General features: G+C 40.9%; 1 long non-coding RNA gene across 1 annotated transcript; it reads left to right on the forward strand.

Annotated features, from left to right (window-relative positions):
• The first annotated feature begins 849 nt into the window (after nt 1-849).
• On the forward strand, nt 850-2,382 carry LOC145548648 (uncharacterized). The gene is made up of 2 exons (XR_014084658.1): nt 850-1,920; nt 2,298-2,382. It is a non-coding gene; the product is annotated as an uncharacterized LOC145548648 (long non-coding RNA).
• The last annotated feature ends 16,285 nt before the right edge of the window (nt 2,383-18,667 follow it).

Consider the following 18,667-nt stretch of genomic DNA (forward strand, 5'->3'; position numbering starts at 1 on the left):
CACTCGGGGTAAGACCCTACAGGAGTTGTCTGAACACACCAGATGGAACCAAGGACCCTCTTTCTTACTTCAGGCCTCAGACTACTGGCCTACTAATCCAGCAATTCCACTCGAAGAGGAATCCTCAGAACTACGGAAATCAGTATTTTGTGGTGCAACTTCAACCACCACATTCCCAAGCCCAGAATCTGAGACCTACAAAGACTGGCAGGAACTGCTTGAATCCACTGCACAGAACCTACAAGCTGCAGTTGGGAAGGATGTGAGTTTGAGTGCTGAAGACTATCGCAAAGCAGAGAGGCACATTATGACTAAGATACAACATGATGGCTTTCCTGAGGAGATCAGACTTCTAAAACTGGGGAAGCCGGTTGCCACCAACAGTAGGTTACGTGCCTTAGCACCCCAGTTGGATGAAGCAGGAGAAATCAGGGTGGGTGGTCGACTGAGACAGGCAAAGGATCTTGAATTAGGAGCAGTACATCCCATAGTTCTAGATCCGAACCATCCATTCACCAGACTTCTGATACAGGACTACGATCGACGTCTATGCCATCCTGGTCCTGAGCGACTGTTTGCTGACATTCGTCGAAGCTTTTGGATACTGCGAGGTAGAGAAGCAGTTCGACGTCATCAGTCCAAGTGCCCAGACTGCAGACGTTGGAAGTCCAAGCCTACTATTCCCCAAATGGCTGACTTACCGGCTGCCCGTCTCCGCCTCTTTAAGCCTGTTTTCTACTCCACAGGGACAGACTGTTTCGGGCCATTCCACGTCAAAATCGGACGGCGTAACGAGAAGAGATGGGGCATCATATTTAAGTGTTTAACAACCAGGGCTATCCACCTTGACATCCTCACCCATCTTGATGTTGACTCCTTCCTCATGGCCCTCAGGAGATTCATAGCCCGTCGGGGTACACCTTCAGAAATTCTCTCAGATCAGGGGACCAACTTCCGTGGGGCGGAACGAGAGCTACAACAGGCCATAGCAAAGATGTCTCCTGACCTGCAGCAATCCCTTGCCAAGCAAAGGATTGCTTTCAAGTTCAATCCCCCTGGTGCCCCTCATTTTGGTGGAGTGTGGGAAAGAGAAATACGTTCTGTTAAAACGGCTTTGTATGCCACTGTCGGGGCCCAACCATTGCCAGAAGAGGTGCTCAGGACAGTCCTTGTTGAAGTGGAGGGAATTTTGAACTCGAAACCCTTAGGTTATGTATCCTCCAGCATTGCTGACCCTGACCCTTTAACACCAAATCATCTGTTGATGGGGCGGCTGGACGGGTCGCTGCCCCAGGTTGTGTACCCTACAACTGAACTTCCCAGCAAACGCCGCTGGCGGCATTCACAGGCTTTGGCAGACCATTTCTGGTCCAGATTTATCAGGGAATACCTTCCCAATTTACAAGTCAGACAGAAATGGCAGACTTCTCAAGCTGACCTGGTTGAGGATACGGTGGTCATGCTCGTGGATCCTCAACTTCCCAGAGCACTCTGGCCAGTCGGACGAGTGACCAAGCTGCATCCAAGTGCTGACGGCCGCATCAGGTCTGCAGATGTTCGAGTGAAGGACCGAGTCTACACCCGACCAGTGGCGAGGATGATTGTTCTTCCTGCAGTACCTGAGGATTCCAACAGCCACGGTTCATCATCAGAGACTTAAATTATTGCCTCTGTTTAGAAACAAATGTACTTTATACATTTGGGGGCGGCTGTTACAAAGGCTCGAGTGGACATTACTGTTTGTTATTGAGATTGGGCCAGGTGTTGGTTGGTTTGGTCTGGGACGGGGAGGTGCGCCACCCAGTGGTGAGTTCTCCATGGCACTTTCAGCAGCTGCAGAAACACCGTGTCTCTGAGCGTGGAGGCGTGCAGCTGGTGCCGACGGTTTCGGTTGGGGTGGATGTGCGTTCCTGACTTGTTGTAAGTGTTTTGTTGTTAAATGTGTTAAGGTAGTTATTATTTAGTAGTTCCGCCTGTGCGGTATGATGACGTTGTGTTCGTCGGGCCGTTGTTAGCATGCTGCACATTGTTAGCTTCTCACCTGCGAGTATATGTTGCATAGTATTTCAAGTATTTTGGCTTATTACTGTTCGTGTGCTCGTTAGTATCCATACATGTTGATGTGCCTGTTTATTGTGAATTTTAAGTTACTTCACGTGGGTAAACCTCTTTAGCTATCAGTCGTAGCATTTGATGAACATGTGGTCAGTTTGTGGCCAGCAGGTGTCACTGCTGCCACTTGTACTGGATAAATGTGCAAGGTGAATTAATGTGGGCTTATTTCTGTTATGATCTAGACCACATCTCCAACTCCAAGCCCATCCTTTGCTGCACATCTGTACCACTGCTGTACCAACTCAATAAAGAGAGATTGCAAAGAAATCCCATCTACAGTTTGTCCTGATCGACACACAGTGGCGAGTGTAAATATCCCACCAGCCTTAACTTCAGAGTAGATCCTCACCTACAGTGCACATATTTATATTTCAAGCTTTTAAAGTTAGGCACAGTGATTTATCGTGATTAATCACAGCGCAAGAGAGTGATTAATCTGAATTGACTGACGGCACTAATAAAAACATCAATATCTGGACAGCAGAACTTACAGTCAGGCTTGACAAGAAAATCAGACTATTTCACACCATAAGGAAACGTATCAATTCCACGAGTTATGATTGCAAATCTTCAAGACAGACGGTTCAGTTTTCATCACTACATTTGACCTCTGAGCAAAAGGAAGAACGATTCTTCAGAAGGACGTTCCTCTGTCCTCTAACCGACATGGGAGGGTTCAGGAAGCACTGCAGGGGTCAAGGTTAGAGAGATCACACACCTACACACACACACACACACACCAGGCCTTGATGATTAAAAGTCCAGTTCCAGTGACCATGAGTGTCCGTTCCTGCTGCACCAACACCTTCCAGCCGCTGCGGTCCGGTAGAGTGTGAATCCTTTTCGCCCGGTTCGAGGGGAGGCATCCAGCCCGTCATCCCCCACTGATGGATGAGGAACATTACGGCTCTTGGGGACAGGTGCCACAGACGATTAAAGGCCCCAGCCAGTGGCTCGGAAAAGAATGGAAGTGGGGAGAGGAGAGAGGAAGGAAAAGGGAAACTGTTGCTGCAGAACGAGTAAACACAAACCCTGCAGGGAAAGCAGATGTGAAACGAGCGGCGAGGCGAAGGGGAGGGAGCGGGAGCTGCAGGTAGAGAGGAGACAGATGGCGGGAGTTCTTTTTGTTTTTTTGTTGTTTTTTTTCTTCTTCTTCTTCCTGCATTTGGATTCTAACTGTGATACAACGCAACTGCTGGTGTAACAAAACCAGCGATCACACAATGTGACTGTCTTTTTAAAAGGTGCAGAAACACGTTGCTTTCAGCCATATGCATTTTTTGGCAACTTCTGCAGTCTAAAATTAATTAATTGTGGAACACGCTTTTTTTTTTCTTTCACATTGACTCACATTACAGCCACAAGCACCAGAATTTTATTCAGTATTATTATGACTGACCCAAATAAAATTGCACATTATTGAGAAATATATAAAAAAAACTGAGACGTTTGTTTTTTCTTCTTTTTTTGGAAAAAGCATCTCTTCAGTCAGCCAGTTATTTATCTAGTAATGAGATACAGTCATCCACCTTCGTCTAAATTAATCTCAGTAATGTTTCTATTGACTGTATAAATGCACAATTTGAAATTTTGAAAATTGATTTCCTTAATCGAAACACGCAAATAATAAAAAAAAAAAAAAAAAAAAGTTTTTCTATAAAAAGTTTTCCCGCCAACTTGAGGTGGTTTTTATTGACCGTATGGAAATAGTTTATTTTGGAAAAACTGGCACGAAAACACTTTTTCCTCATCAATCGAGACACATGATCAACAGCTGGTTGTTGCCTCTGGTAGAAACCACAAAGAAGAAGATGACAGGAAGTAGATGGAGGATGATGGTGTGGCATGTTTTCTATCACGTCAACAAACTTATTCACGTCTGATTTTAAATGCGTTTCTTATTTAGTGGAAACATGGTGATTGCGCAATTGCGTTTTTTTTTTTTTACATTAGCGGAATATTGACAAAGTTTTAGAAAATGCAGCTACTGACTGGGGCAGGGTGTGTGGAAAAGTCCTAGGGTTATGAACACTTTCAAAATGCACTAACAATATTTACTATGCAACTTAAACAATTATTGCATTGCCTCCTCTATATCCGGTTCACTTTTCTGCTAGTTGTACTCACAATTCACCGGTTTACTGTACATTTTGAACCACTTTGTAATATACTCTGTTCACTGAGTTAGATGCAATCATTTCAAGCTGCCATTGGGTCTAATGGCCCCCTAACAGTAAGGTGAATAGTTTGCTATTACATTAAGAATAACGGCATTCGTCCCCTGATGACTGCAAATCCAAAAAACCTGAGTTTTATTTGACGTGAGGCAAATAAGAGGGAATCAAGCAGCATTCGCCGTGTCATTTCACCCAAGGGAGCCTCCAATGCCAAACAACAATTGCAGAACTAAAAAGGGGGGCTTGCTGCAAAGGTAAACGTGACAAAAATAATCAGCACGCTGCTCATTTCCATTATCATTTCTGATCATGAAGAATGTTCCGGGGGCGCTCTGGTGATCGGGAGGCGATACGGACGGAGGAATCAGCATTCTACCGGGAGCGCCCACTCTTTCTTGATGCCAAGTTTAACAAACCGAGTGTGGAATTGAATCTCCGCAAAACCAAGACAGGGAATAATAGGCTCTGGGTTAGAGGATGGAGCTATACTTTAGGTTTCATCTGCAGAGTAAAACGTACTGCCATCAAGGTGGTAGAAAAGGGATCGGAGTAGGGAGCAATGTCTGCCTCTGCCTCACCAGTGATTATCTAGAAATTGCCTTGACATTCAGCTATAATTTTCTTTGTAATGACTGGAAATAGCTGGGGATGAATCCTCCCAGATTGCTACGTTATCAAAAATTGTGTCTGTGAAAAACAACGTTTTCACATTTGCAAACAGCGCGGGCCCTACCTCTTCATCAAACTGCCCCACCATCCTCCACTTCCACCCCTACTACTCCTGAAGCCTTCGTGGTTTTGTTTATTTTTCCTTCAGAAAGACCCAATCCATCAGTGTTTACTGCTACAATGTTTAATGTTTGCTCATCTGCTTACCCATAATCCCTCTGCACACATCCCGTCTCCTTCTTGGCCTCTCTATTACTGCTGTGTCGTCGGCGGCGGATTAACTCTTCTGAACTTTTGAAGGATGATGCAGAGCTCCGTCTACCAGTTATTGCCACCACAATGTTCCTTTTACAACAACAGAGAATGAGCTGCATTGTGCAAAGTTCTACCAACTCATGTTTTTGGAGTAAAATATGTATAAATGAGATCCAAGATGTCCACATACGTCTAGGCTGAACATGGTGTGAAAGTTTAGTCAGCAGAAGTTTAGTCTTCTGCTCATCTAATTCCTTGTTCAAACAGGAAGAGTTTGAAATTCTCTGCTCATTTTCATAACCGTCTGTCTTCACACATGATGATGAAAAAAATCAGAGATGTCACAGGTTCGGTTCTACAGGGTGTGATTTTGAGCCACACGGCAAATACAACACAACACATATGAATAGATGTCGCTCAAGAACAGTCAGACTCGCAAAATCTCTTGAGATGAAACGTGAGTTCAGAGTAAACAAACATGGCCGATGAGGAATCATCAACGGCGACAGTTTGGGGAATGTTTTAAACCGAAAAAAACAAAAGACAAAAAGACAATCTGTATTCAGGATTCCTCACCGTGTTTGTAGCATTGTTGTACAATCTGCTCTGTCTTCTTCTGTAGAAATCATTACTGTTGGGTCTCTGGTTCAACCTGTTGTCCAGATGAAGACTGAGACATTTATTCTCCTCCACTTTTTCTCCCTTGGAAGTAGCGATCTACTACTACTACTTATTCTCTTCCAGCAAAAATAAGAGCATAAAATAAACTTTAGGTGGTTGTTCACTTAAAACCTATGCATTCCACCTAATTATAATGAAAGCCCTGTTCCTCCTGCTTTAGTCCATGTCTGATAGGTTGTCATGTGGGTTTCTGCTGCCTCTTGAAAGTGTCCCTTTATCAGTGAATCCATGCAGATAGCGTTCAGAGCCTCTCTGCAGCTTATCTCGGTTAGACTGTTAATTAGCACGAAGCCCGGCAATTACACTCAAATATCGTGAGCAACAAAGACACAAAAGATGGGCCCCGTACCTACCCCCTTCCCCACCCGCTGCTCTCCGGCCATAAAGCAAGACCAGCTCCCACAAATGACAGGAAAGCAGAGAGGAGCGGGGAGAAGGAAGAGAGAACTTTTAAGCAACGCGAAGGCGAAACTTGGATAAGAGTCTGCCGTCGTTTTTAATTGGTTTGTCTCTCCTGAGAGGAGCTCCAAATCTGTGAGGTTTTAAGATGTTCAAACTTCTGCTGTACATGCGCCTTCATTTCCAATGTTTATATATATATATATATATATATATATATATATATATATGAAGAGTCAGAATGTGTGCAGATAAATGGTTGTAATTGTTCACATGCAGCTATGGAGCGCTGTTTGTAAAGTCACACAGTCAGAAAATGAGCAGTAAGAACGGATCACTCAGCCTGTCATTGAGAAATAAAATAGGGGGATCATTTTCCTAAGTCTTAGTTTCAACATGCTATTCATTCGTTTATAAATGTCACAGTTGATTAGTAAGCTAAACATTTAGTTTACCAACTAAATATTTATTTCCAAACCAAGCAAAACTGAGCTAACTATTTAATTCAAAAGATGAATATAACTAAATATGTAGTTCTGAGCTAGCTAAGTAGCTCAGCTTTTTAGTTAGCTAAAAACTTAGCTAAATATCAGCTAAGTATTTATGTAAGTGGTTAGCTACATTTTAGCTTTGTAATAAATAATTAACGACAAGTTACATATTAGGGAGACTAATGAAATATTTAGATTGAACCTAAGTATTTAGCTTGCTACAGAGCGCCTCCATATGTGTAAATATGTAACTTGCTAGCTAAACATTTAACTTGAAATTATGCCTTTTATAAAGGAATGAATAATATGAACGTTTGACCAGCTGACAAATGGACCCCCATATGTTTCTTGTATGACAATCTAAACAACCCAAATTATTGCTGATATATTTTGACTGTGTAGCTTTACAAACGGCACCGCATGTGCAACAAGCTAGCATAGATCAACCTCCAAAACTGAAGATCTTGATCTTTCCATTGGTCATGATTTTTTGTGAAACGTTATACTCATTTATAAACTTAAAGAGTGCTCACGTTGCTTAATCTCAGCTGAAAACATATATCCAAATAGAAGTTGATAATCATGTTACTCTAAACCTGCATTTGTTTTTCAAGCTTTCTTCTGAGAGCAAGGTTGTGAAGGTAGCTGGTAGGATGTTAAAAAAAAGCATTCAGATCTAAATCTCTGACAGTCATTTATCTTAGAGACACACTGTAATAAAAACAGTCTGTTTCATCTGAGGACTCTTCAGCATGATAGATAAATAGAAAAAAGCACCAGTCAGAGGTAGTTCACACAAAATGTTACATCACATTTAAATCAATGAAAATTTATCGTACTTTAATGACAACTCGCTGAAGAAAGCTACTTCCATTTCTCTAATTAGGTCTGTTGGTTGTAAATACGGTTGACTGATTGTGCTTTGACAAAAACATAAATAATCTGCAGCGTGTGTTTGAAAAGAAGCCAGACGATAAAAATCAAAGTTCCACAGCAGCTGAACTGAGCCGCATTTGTCTGTTTTATCAAATAGATATTTTGAGAACTTTTAAAAAAAAAAATGCAAATGCGAACGTGGCTTTGAGGCTTACACAAACACCGAAGCATCTGCTGGAACCCAGAGTAAAGATGTGTGGAAAGCCTCCAGCACGCACTGGAAAATGTAGTGAAAGCCATCCACAGTGGATCAAAACTCTCTTGTTAATTAATAAATGCTCTCATGATTTATCGCCAAAAGTCACAGGTTGCACCCCTGCTGCTTAGTGCACCCTCTTGCCAAAAAGACAGCACTTTGTGTTCTACTGTAGCATTTCACAAATGCAAACCTCAGAGATCTGTTCCAGAACACCAGTGATATGTGTTGCCTTTCAAAAGGCCTCAGGTGTTTGCCTGTTCTCTCTGAATGCACCACAGACCATGAACAGCTGAGTGGACTACAACCAGCAACCATCTGGTGGCACCGGGGATCCACACAGTCCCCTATAGCACTCATTATTATTAGCATAGCTCTGAGGGAAAGTGGACGAATGAATTAGAGTGTAGTACATAATTATATTGTCTTCTGCACCGAACACGATTGCTTTAAAAGAACATTAAAAAGCATATGGAAATGCAAATGGTGAAATGTAATTCGATTCAGATTGCAGGATGGAAGGCTGCCATGGAGATGGCATCATTTTATTGAACTAACTAACATCCAAGTAAAATGTCAACATGTCTTTATTGATTATATAGTACCGGGTTGCGCAGTGGGTAGATTTTTTTCTACAGACCAAATAATGCGAGTTAGTTTAGCTGGTAATTCTTAACTGTCTGTATATGGGAGACAAGGTATTTATGTTTACACAGAAACATTCTAACAAAGTATTTCAAACAAGTGCTATGCAGGTAATTAAAATACCAGAAGAAAAATTACATCAGAAATATGAAAAACCTTCGAAGACTGAAAATATTAAAGTAAAAGCAGCAAATAAAATATTAAAAATTAAATTTAAGGCAACTAAATTACTAAGAACTAATTAAACTGAACCAACGAGGTAATATTTGGCCTTTGTGGGAAACTAATGGTTCCGGTTTTAAATGCAATGAGTGAACAATTTCTGTACGTCTTTGATTTTCAGGGAGTTTTCAAAGAAGGGGGGAGTTCAAAACAAGATTCATGACAACTCAGCCACCAGTTCAGAATAAACGGTGACAGGAGTTCATCCTGTAATCAGTGGGTTGCTGGTTTGAACCCCACTCTGTACTTGATAAAACACCACAAAACAGAATAAAGCCCTCAGGAACCTCACATGTGATCTGACATTAATATTTAGAATTAAACCTCCCCTAAAAAACGCGTATACAGTAACTGCCAATTTTAATAATGCAAACACCAAATATACCTTCGACTATCATCCCGAAACACTTTAGTTCCATTTTAGAAAAACATACATTACTCTTGAAAATATATGGCATTATTGTGAACATAGTGTTCTTGTGAACACTCCTACAACTGTTACTTTACCAAGACGAAAACTAAAGGAGATATCCCAATATTAACCATAAAGCTATGCAAAATAATTCAATAAGATTCAGTGAGACACCTGAACTGCAGAGGACTGTGAGGTGAACAGATATGGACTCCTGCAGCTCATTTCCATGAGACAGAGTCTCAGGGGGTTGAGTGGGCGGGGATTGTTCAACCTGTTGGTGCTCCTGGATTGGCTGCTTTACAAATGTCAGCCAGTAGCGAGGCAGAAAGCATCTTGCCTCAGTATTTCAGCTTTCCAAACTCCTGGGAGTTTTTTGGTCGAAATTAAATATGTTGAATGAAAAACCAGCAGCTTAAAAATGAACTTACTGTATTTTTTCCTGCCTCATCAGATTCATGACCAAACCTGATTCAACATTGGGTTGGACGTTAACATAGATCACATACTTAGGATTTGAGGCCTTCACAAACAGTGAAAATGTTTTGATATAGAAGGTGGAAGAAAACCGGAACCAAACAGGACCACTATAGATAGAAAAAGAAAGGAGTAATACATTCCTGACAAAGAAAACTCACAAATGTTTAGAGTATTCTAGGAAATTTTCTAGAACAAGGGAATTTTCGAACTCCAAAAGTAAAACATTTGAAAAATAAAAAAATACAAATCACTCAAATTTTGAGATTAATCCAAACATGTTCAACAAGAAAAGTGAAACGTCCGAGTTTGAAGTTGGGACTTAACAAGAAAAATAAAATTAATCTCTGGAATTTTCTAGAAAAAAGTTACTTCCAGCAAAATGTCAACTTTCCAAGCTCAGAAATGTCTGTTTTTTTCAAGATAATTTCTGAGATTTAATTTGACATCGAATTTTTTGCCTACTAGAGTCATAGTAGTTGTGTTATGTACACGTTGTTGTACATAACAGAATGCCACAGAACGTGTTACTCTAAAGTTCTATAATCCTAAATTTGGTGTGAATAAAAAAAACAAAAACCTTTTCTGTCTGTCGCCACCATGCCGTCAAAGTGGGACCATCTGCGTGTTTAAAATGGATCACTAACTCCGTCCAAACATCATGATGCTGTCCACGCCGGTGTGTAAATAGTGCAGACCCGATGCCACTTTTCTTCCTTGTGTTTTCTTGTGAGCTTGATTGCAGGAGTGGAGACAGGTGTGCTGGAACTGGGCCTCACCAGCTGCACCTCGTTACAATCAGGAAGCCAGCTCTAAATACTCACTCACTCGGCTTCCAGTCGCCAGAATGTCACTAACAACTCACCGTCTCCCTTCTAGTTCTGTCCGTTTGAATCAGTCAGCACCGGTTCACTTCAGTGGTTCAGCAGGTCTTCCTCTATCATGTATCACCCGTTCTCCTACCTTCTCTGTGTTTTTTTTCTCCACCCTGTTTCATTCAGCCCGGCTGTCAGTCAAGTTTCAGTTTGAGGTTTCCTCCTGAATCCTAAATCTCTGGTCAGGCTGTTTGGAAACTTTATTTCAAGTGCAAACTTTTTTTTTTTTTTTAAACCCAAGTTGAATTTCCTTCTTCGTCTAATTTTTAATCGCCATCACAGTCATGACCAAACTTGAGTATGTTTAGTTTCATAACCAAGCTGAAAAGCTGCTAGCTTACATTTTTCTTTTCATCTGAAAGGTGAACAAGCTGTATTTCTAAAGGAATGCACAAAGCCACGATGGGTTCCGCACAAACAGTTGCCGGTAGAAAACTTGGCTAAATATGATTATGACCATGGGAATGTATTAATAAGAAAGTGAACAGATTTCAAAGACTGTCTGCAGCTTTTTATTAGTTAGTTTACTGTTGCATTTTGTAAATCTTCAACGACCTTTCCATCTGATTCTGTGCAAGGTAACATTTGGTTATTTAAACATTTTTGAGTACAAATATAAAGGTTTTTCTACCTATTGCATTTTTTTTTGCAAAAGATGTAATTAAGTTTAAACCATCTCATAAGCGATATGTGAAATAATTTAAACAAAATGGTAAGAAAGCAGAGAAAAAAATAAATTCACTACATTTTCCACTTTTATTACAACAAAATAAATCTGTGCTGTGACGTCTGGACTGTACCCTGCACATGCCGACTGGCAGATATGAGGGTAAAAACCAAATGTGACTTTCATCTGAATGAACATTTATGTACACAAGCTGACCAGCAGGTGGCAACAGCAGTCAGCAGCAATGTTTACAGCTCACACATATTGTGCTGACTGTAACCAGTGACCACAGTGGAGAGTTTATCGTGTCAAATTATTTTCATTTCCCACAATCCAAATAGATGCTTGCAAGTTTGGTGAGCTAGGTAGTCGCTTAGCAACGTCCTGCACCACAAGCCCATTATCACAGATCGGAGAGCGGCAGTCACACTGCGAGTCCTTATGACTGGTTGCACCAACTTTCAATGTAATCGGTTGTCGCATATTAAACACTTAGACACGATAACTTTCTCTGAGTTGACCGTGCGATGGGGAGTACATGGGCATAGAAATTGACCTGCAAGTTTCTTAGGGAACTGATTTAGCTGGTGCAAGGATGACTTGGGTAATGACTTGTGATTTGGAAGGTTCTGACCAGGAGTCTTTTCCTGGACACAGGGTTTATATTTGTAGTCAAATGAGGCCAGGGCAAGTTGTTGTCAGTGTTGTTGAAATGTGTTGCCACAGTGAGCAGGACCAGCGGTTGGATTTGGGTAATTACCTCATCCTACCAAATGCTGAGCAGAAGGGCAGACATGCTTGTTTGAAAAGGCTAGTGTTTTCACTTTAGCTAGCTGCTACACCTTTGAGCACATTGACAAAACCATCATCAAAACCTTGATAGGTTCATCAAAAACTCATTTGGAAAAGATTTTTGTAAAATTCTGTAAGTATCAGAAAGCTGTAGTTTGGTAGTCTAACCTTAGTCTAGATCAAGCCCAGTGGAAAGTTGCTTCAACTGCCTCCGGCTGTTGACTGATTTACCGTGACAGCTAATATACAATCTGAAGTAGAACATTAGAAACAAAATGCTCAGGCTGACAATCACATTTACTTTGGAGTGTCTGTGACAGCGGTCAGGCTCCGCGGTTTAATGCTCACCACGTAATCCGACGCTTCATTGCTCTGATGACAAGGATTCATGTTTTACTGCTTCAGGTTTCAAAGTCAGAACAACCCCATTAAATATTCAAAAGTACTGTTCGTGTAATAAGGCTTATCTCTGGAAAGGAAAGCTGGTTAACTGCAGGTAAACAGCAAAGATTAATCTTGTTATGGTGAGCAAACAAAATATATCTTCTAACCCTCTACCAGCCTGAAGGTCTGCTTCACGCCTCACGTCTGCTTTCATGTGCTGAGCTTTCAGCAAGAACAGTGCAGATTCCAAGTTGAGGGGGGGGAAAGCATGTGGCGAGGTATTTTACAAATAACTCCCTCCATAAAACAAACGGCACAATCTGGTCTAAAAAAATAACATCTGTCCCATTTCTTTTCAGAACCACATTTTGCATCAAAAAGCCAGTAATTTAATTCATTTCCTTCGACTGCTGTGTTTCCCTAATGACTGCAATCATGACCTTTAGGTGAATCCTACCGCTCTACATCTTCCCACACAGTGCTCTCTATCCTCTTGTCTACACATTAATTTGTTCTTATGAGAATCAAACCTTATTATAGCTGAAGGTCACACATTTACCCCCCCTCCCTGCGCTCAGAGTTCACCTACAGCTCCAACATCTGCACCTTATGATCGCAGGAGAAGCAGAGAAGCCACATTAGCTACATTTCCATCACAAATGTGAGCAAAACGTCGTTGAAATTCAGTTCATGTTGAAAAAAAAACATTTCACAATTGCAGTGTCTACATTTAAATAAGAAACGAAATAAGATCACATGAATAAGCCTGTTTAAGTTATAAGTCGTTAAAAAAACATGCTGAGGCATCATCCTCCAACTACTTCCTGTCGTCGTCTTCATCTTATATAGATATAATATACATATAATTGTTTTTGGGTTTTTCATTATATTTCATTGTGACTTTTTGTCTAATTCAGTTAGTTTAAATTGGTTTGTTCAGTGTGTTTGCTATTTTCTTTAGCTATTATTAGTTAAATATTGTATGGAGTACCAGAGTAATTAGCTGACATCAGTTAGAAAGGCTAATAAATAGAATCGCAAACACAAAAACAATGGCTATTATATCTATAGTTTCAGTTTGTCTTAGTTTTTATTAACAATTTAGTTGAATGATATAGTTCCGCTTATTTAGCCTTTTCCCATTAGTTACCATTTTTGAGATCACGTGTTTCCGTTGCAGTTTTGAAAATAAACCACCTCATCCCAGCACAAAAACATTTAATTGATAAACATGACTTTTTTTTTTTTTTAATTGGCATGTTTCCATTAGGTGAATTTATCTACGCAATTCCAGTTTGCGCAATAATATGATCAACAGAAACCATCTTGTGTCATCAGCGAAACTGATGGAGCCGAAATGGATCCCAGAGCCTTAAACAGTGTAGGTTAAAGACTGAAAATAGTTTGCGAGGGACTCACTGTATTTCTGGGAATGTTTCAGCTGGAGGAGGCACGGCTGCGAGAAAAGGAACAAGAGTGTCATATCCATTTGTAACTCCCGCTGTGATGTCGGGATGCCGGCGGGGGCTCGCCAACTGTGCACAGTGACATTGACGGATGCAGGTGAGCGTGCAGACTTTCTCACACAACACTCGTCTGTGATGATCCGTCTGTTTGTTGCTCCTTTAGAAAACCGCAGCTGAGGGTGATGAAGATGAGAAAGAGAAGGGTGAGAGCAAAGTGGGAGAATAAAAGTTTCTCAGAGAAGTCATGAGAAGGAAGGGGAGAGGAGAGGTGGTGTGACACGTCCACAGAGAGTCAGACAGATGAAGAGAGTACTAGAGAAGTTTGTGTTCTCCTTCTGCCTGGACTCAAACTTTTTCCTTCGATTCTGTTTAAATATTTAAGGCTTTTAATTAAAAGGTGCCGGAATGAGTCGCCACAGGGGGCTCTGGAGGTATTGACCCTAGGAGTGACAAAGCATCGGGTGCTGTAGGAATTACATCGCCTGCCACACAAGATGCTGGAGGAGGAGTAGGAGGAGGAGAAAGAGGGTTGCATTCTGAAATCTTGAAGAAAATGCGTCTGGATGTCAAGATGTTTTCATCCGTTTACGTCCCAGCAAGAGCCCCCGCCAGCATCCAGGGGAGCGGTGACAAATCTGCGCAAGAGCTCACAAAGAAAGCTAGGTGTTTCTGAGTGTTTATGGATTGCTTAATTTGTTTCCCTGCTCCACATGAGACTGAGCCCTTACTGAGGCGATGACTGGCAGGCAAGACGAAGAGACGGAAGCAGCCCTGTTCAGAATCGTGCGCCGTTATCAAAGTCCCACTGCTACTGAAGCCACGGTTGAGTTTTGAATATATCCAAAGAAAGGATTTTTGACCCTCTTCATATTTAATTGCTTGATGTTTTCCTTGCTAAACGTACAGGAGAAGGCTTTGAGGGGGTTTCCGTTGACTTACCCCGTTTCCCAAAATGTGTTCGGATCAAACGCAGGTACCGCAGTTTCAAGTGTTCCTTGTAAGACGAGACGTTTCTGTCTCCCAGCCATCTGTGAGCAGTGAAACAGGCTGAGATATTGTTTTGAATCCTCACCTTCATTAATCATACATGCCTTTGAGTAAATTCACAGCTCAACAGATTTAATAAGAGATGTGGTGATAGGCCCAATCAGTCTATGTGGCTCGTATATACCCTGTAAGAGAGATCATTATGGAAATTCTCAGAGGAAGGTGAACTTTAATAACTGTTCAAAATAAATCAAGGGGCGATATTAAAATTGACAGGCGTTTCACCCCCTCCAGACTTCAGGTAGAGTGTGCAATTGAAACAACACCGGGCGTCAGAAACTCTCAAGCAATATTGCTTCTTGAGAGAGAGATTCTGATTATGCGGGTTAGAATATTATGTGCTACGGCTTTGGGTAATCGTGTAGTTGCTGCAGCTGCGCTACTACTGCAATAAATCACAGTTTATGATAATGACTCCAAAGGAAATCATTGACACCTAGGCATCCAGAACACACTTTGCAATGTTCATGCATATTCAGCTCCAACATCTCGCTCTCTCGCTCCCCTCTGCCGTCGCTTCAGACTGAATTCCAGCTCATTCTGGCTCTGCGTACGTGATAATGCGAGAAGATGTAAATCGGAGGCAGACGGCTAAACGCAGTTGACCTTTCCAAACAAATCGGAGATGACCTTAGTGTGTTTATGCAAATGCAAGGGATGACTTGGAGTTTTAAAGGGCAGGTCGAGCCACATTTGGAAACTATCATAGTCTGCAAAATTTCACTGATACACAAACATCAAGGTAATAATATTTGGTTCAGAGTTCAGGAGGTTTTTGTTTTTTTTAGAATTCCGTCTGATCTGCTGCCAACCAAACCAGTCTGAGCAAACTGTCCAAAGCTTTGGTACAAAAATGAACATTTTGAAACGAACTGAAACAAAACCAGTATGAACTGATACTGGGTGGCTGGAATTGAATTGGTCCCATGTCCATCCAGTTGTTTCAGTTTCAGCTCACTTATACATAATGTACTTTAACCACTGCTGTGCAGAGACATTGACTGTCTGCTAAATTATTCTGAGAACCCAAGACTCAGAAGTTGTCCAGGAATAGTATTAGTGTTGCTTCCTCGGTTATGTTCAAGGTTATGGCCTGGAGCAGGTGGAAAAGTCAAAAAGGCAGTGAAGAAAATAGACATGAAATATAGTTACACAAAGGTGAAGAAAATACTGACATTTTCAGACCAAGACTGACTGGGTTTTTTATATTCTGCACCACTGTGCCTCTTGGTCGGGTCTCCCTGCAAAGAAATGTTTTATTCTAAGGACTTCCTGTTAAAACGGTTAAATAAAAAAATAAAAGCCATGCTTTAAGCTTTTCCATGACATTATCTCTGAGCTGTGTTGGTCATTCTGTTTGTTCATTGATGTTTTCTGACAAAGCTCAGAGGCCTTCCCAAACAGCTGCAGTTTTCTACTGAGATTACATTGCTGACAGATGGACTCCAATTGAAAATGAGAGGAATTAGTTTATTTAGGGGTAATCAAATACCTGCCACATTTTTTTCAGATTTGTGTCAGTGAAATCTCCCACTCATAAAATATGTTGACGTTTGAGGTTTAACATGATAAAATGTTCAATTGTTTGGCTTTACACATCCTCATTTGAGCTCTTCTGTAAAGCAAAACTAGCTTATTTACTTATTTCAAGTTATTTCAAATTTGGCCATCAACCCAATGCAATATTTAAAAATGTGCAAAGAAAATAATAACAAAACATGGATGAAAACGTGTTTTGTGTTAGCAATGTTCCGCTGTGGAGCATGCAGCTTGGCTTGCGGTCTACCCAGTGTCAGGGTGGATGTTAGTTATCAACTTGAAGAAGCAATTGTTGCTACCAGTCAATCTGGGAAGGGCTACACGGCCAGTACGAGGGGAAAATGTTCTTCAACTGAATATCCCACAAAGTTGGTCTGAAGGGATCAGAAAAGATAAATAAAACATAAGATTATTTCTTTGCTTTACCTGCTCAACAGTAAACGTTTTCATGAAACCTGTATATCATTAAAGATCCAGAACATAAAAGAAGGGCTTCAAACTGTTGCTCTTAAATGAAAAACAGACCATTCCCAATATTTTTGGTTCAACTGTTTTATCTTTTCTTTTTTTCCTTTTTTGACTGCACAAAATCACAAGTGGCCTCTAGGCCACACTTTGGACACCCCTGCTTTAATTTCAACACAAAGCAATTAGTGACAGATTGAGAGTCAAACGCGAACAGTCTCCCCGACAGCCTAAGACAGAAGCAAAGCAGCGAATCTAAAAGTGCTGCATTTCCAGACCTCGCCCCGACTGAAACGCAGCAGAGCATAAACCGGCGTGATCACCATAATGCCACCAGAGATAAATCTGGCTCAAGCCATCACAATAATGTGCCGTCGTCTACATTTTGGCTGTAATGCTCTCTGGGGTGAGACTCTTTTTGCATAACTCTCCTGATTTATTCAGTTTCAACATATTTTGCAAATGTGCCATTTTCAGCGAGGGAATATTTGCTGCTTATTTACTCGCGCTAACTACCACCTGCAGAGACTGAGTCAGAAAAAAACACTGGAGGGAAACGGTAAAGAGGTGGCAACACGAGATTGGTAAATCAAGCTGCTTTCTGCCGCAGCACGTAAACAAACCACTCAACTGAAGGCCATTTTGTTTCCACCTGCTGCATTTCCTCCTTAATCATGGATAGAATGTAATGCAGGTAATGGGGTTGGGGGCCTCTACAGATGTGTGTCACCCTGGGCTAATCTCTATTGTTACCTTATTATTTACGTCCATTACAGGATGCTAAAGGTTTGCAGGAAAATATGTCTGTGTCAATTTATTTCTATAGCACACATAAACACAACAGATATTGACCAATGTGCTGTACAGTTCAATAAAATAAAGCAAGATAACTATAGGAACACTAATATCATATATATATATATATATATATATATATATATATATATATATATATATACGTGATTTTAGTTGCATTTCTAGTTTTATGGGAACACTACAATTGCAAAATTGTGTTGGTTTTTTTTAGTGAGAAACTAAGTTTGGTGCACATTTTTTGTGGAAACGCTGCTACTTAATAGGAAGATAAATTTAAATGTCATCAGCAAAACATTGGAAGGGGAATCATACGTTTTCTAAAAATGGAACCCAAAGGCAGAGTATAAACAAAACACAGTGATTAAAAAACAAAACCTCAAAGATATTCGACATGTTTATTCCTGCTGCACGTTGGGTTTTTTTTGTTGGTTTTTTTTACAATGTTAGAAGTTATTCGGTTGGAGCCTCTTTTGAACTGAGACTTTATTCCTCCATTGTCAACAGAAAAGTGCAGCTGATATGAAATAATAAAGAAAAAAAAAACTCCCTGACCTGTCATGCTTTCTTATCATCACAGACCTACAATGGGGTTTTAGAAGGAAACGGAATCCAGTTTTGGTTTGGTGACTGCTCAGCCCTCTGGGGATTTGATGGAAGAGCTGACAAGCAGTGACAAACTTCTAGTTCTATCCCTGAAGGTGCCGGGGTGAGCATTAGGCAGCCGGAGCGATGGACCCTATTTTAGTCTCAGGGAGCTGATAAGAGCAGGGGATTCTGAATCACACATTTACAGTCGCAGTTATTAAAAAGCAGGGTCACTTCACTCAGACAAGCACTTCAGATGGAGATGAGCTGCAGGGAGAGAGAAAAAAATGATGAACCAAGCATGGTCGTTTTTTTTTTTTTTTGGTTGTTTTCTTCTCTTGACTAGACTGGGAATT

Source organism: Poecilia reticulata, chromosome 18 (assembly GCF_904066995.2).
Source record: "Poecilia reticulata chromosome 18, P_reticulata-male-v2, whole genome shotgun sequence".
In the NCBI taxonomy this organism is placed as follows: domain Eukaryota; kingdom Metazoa; phylum Chordata; class Actinopteri; order Cyprinodontiformes; family Poeciliidae; genus Poecilia; species Poecilia reticulata.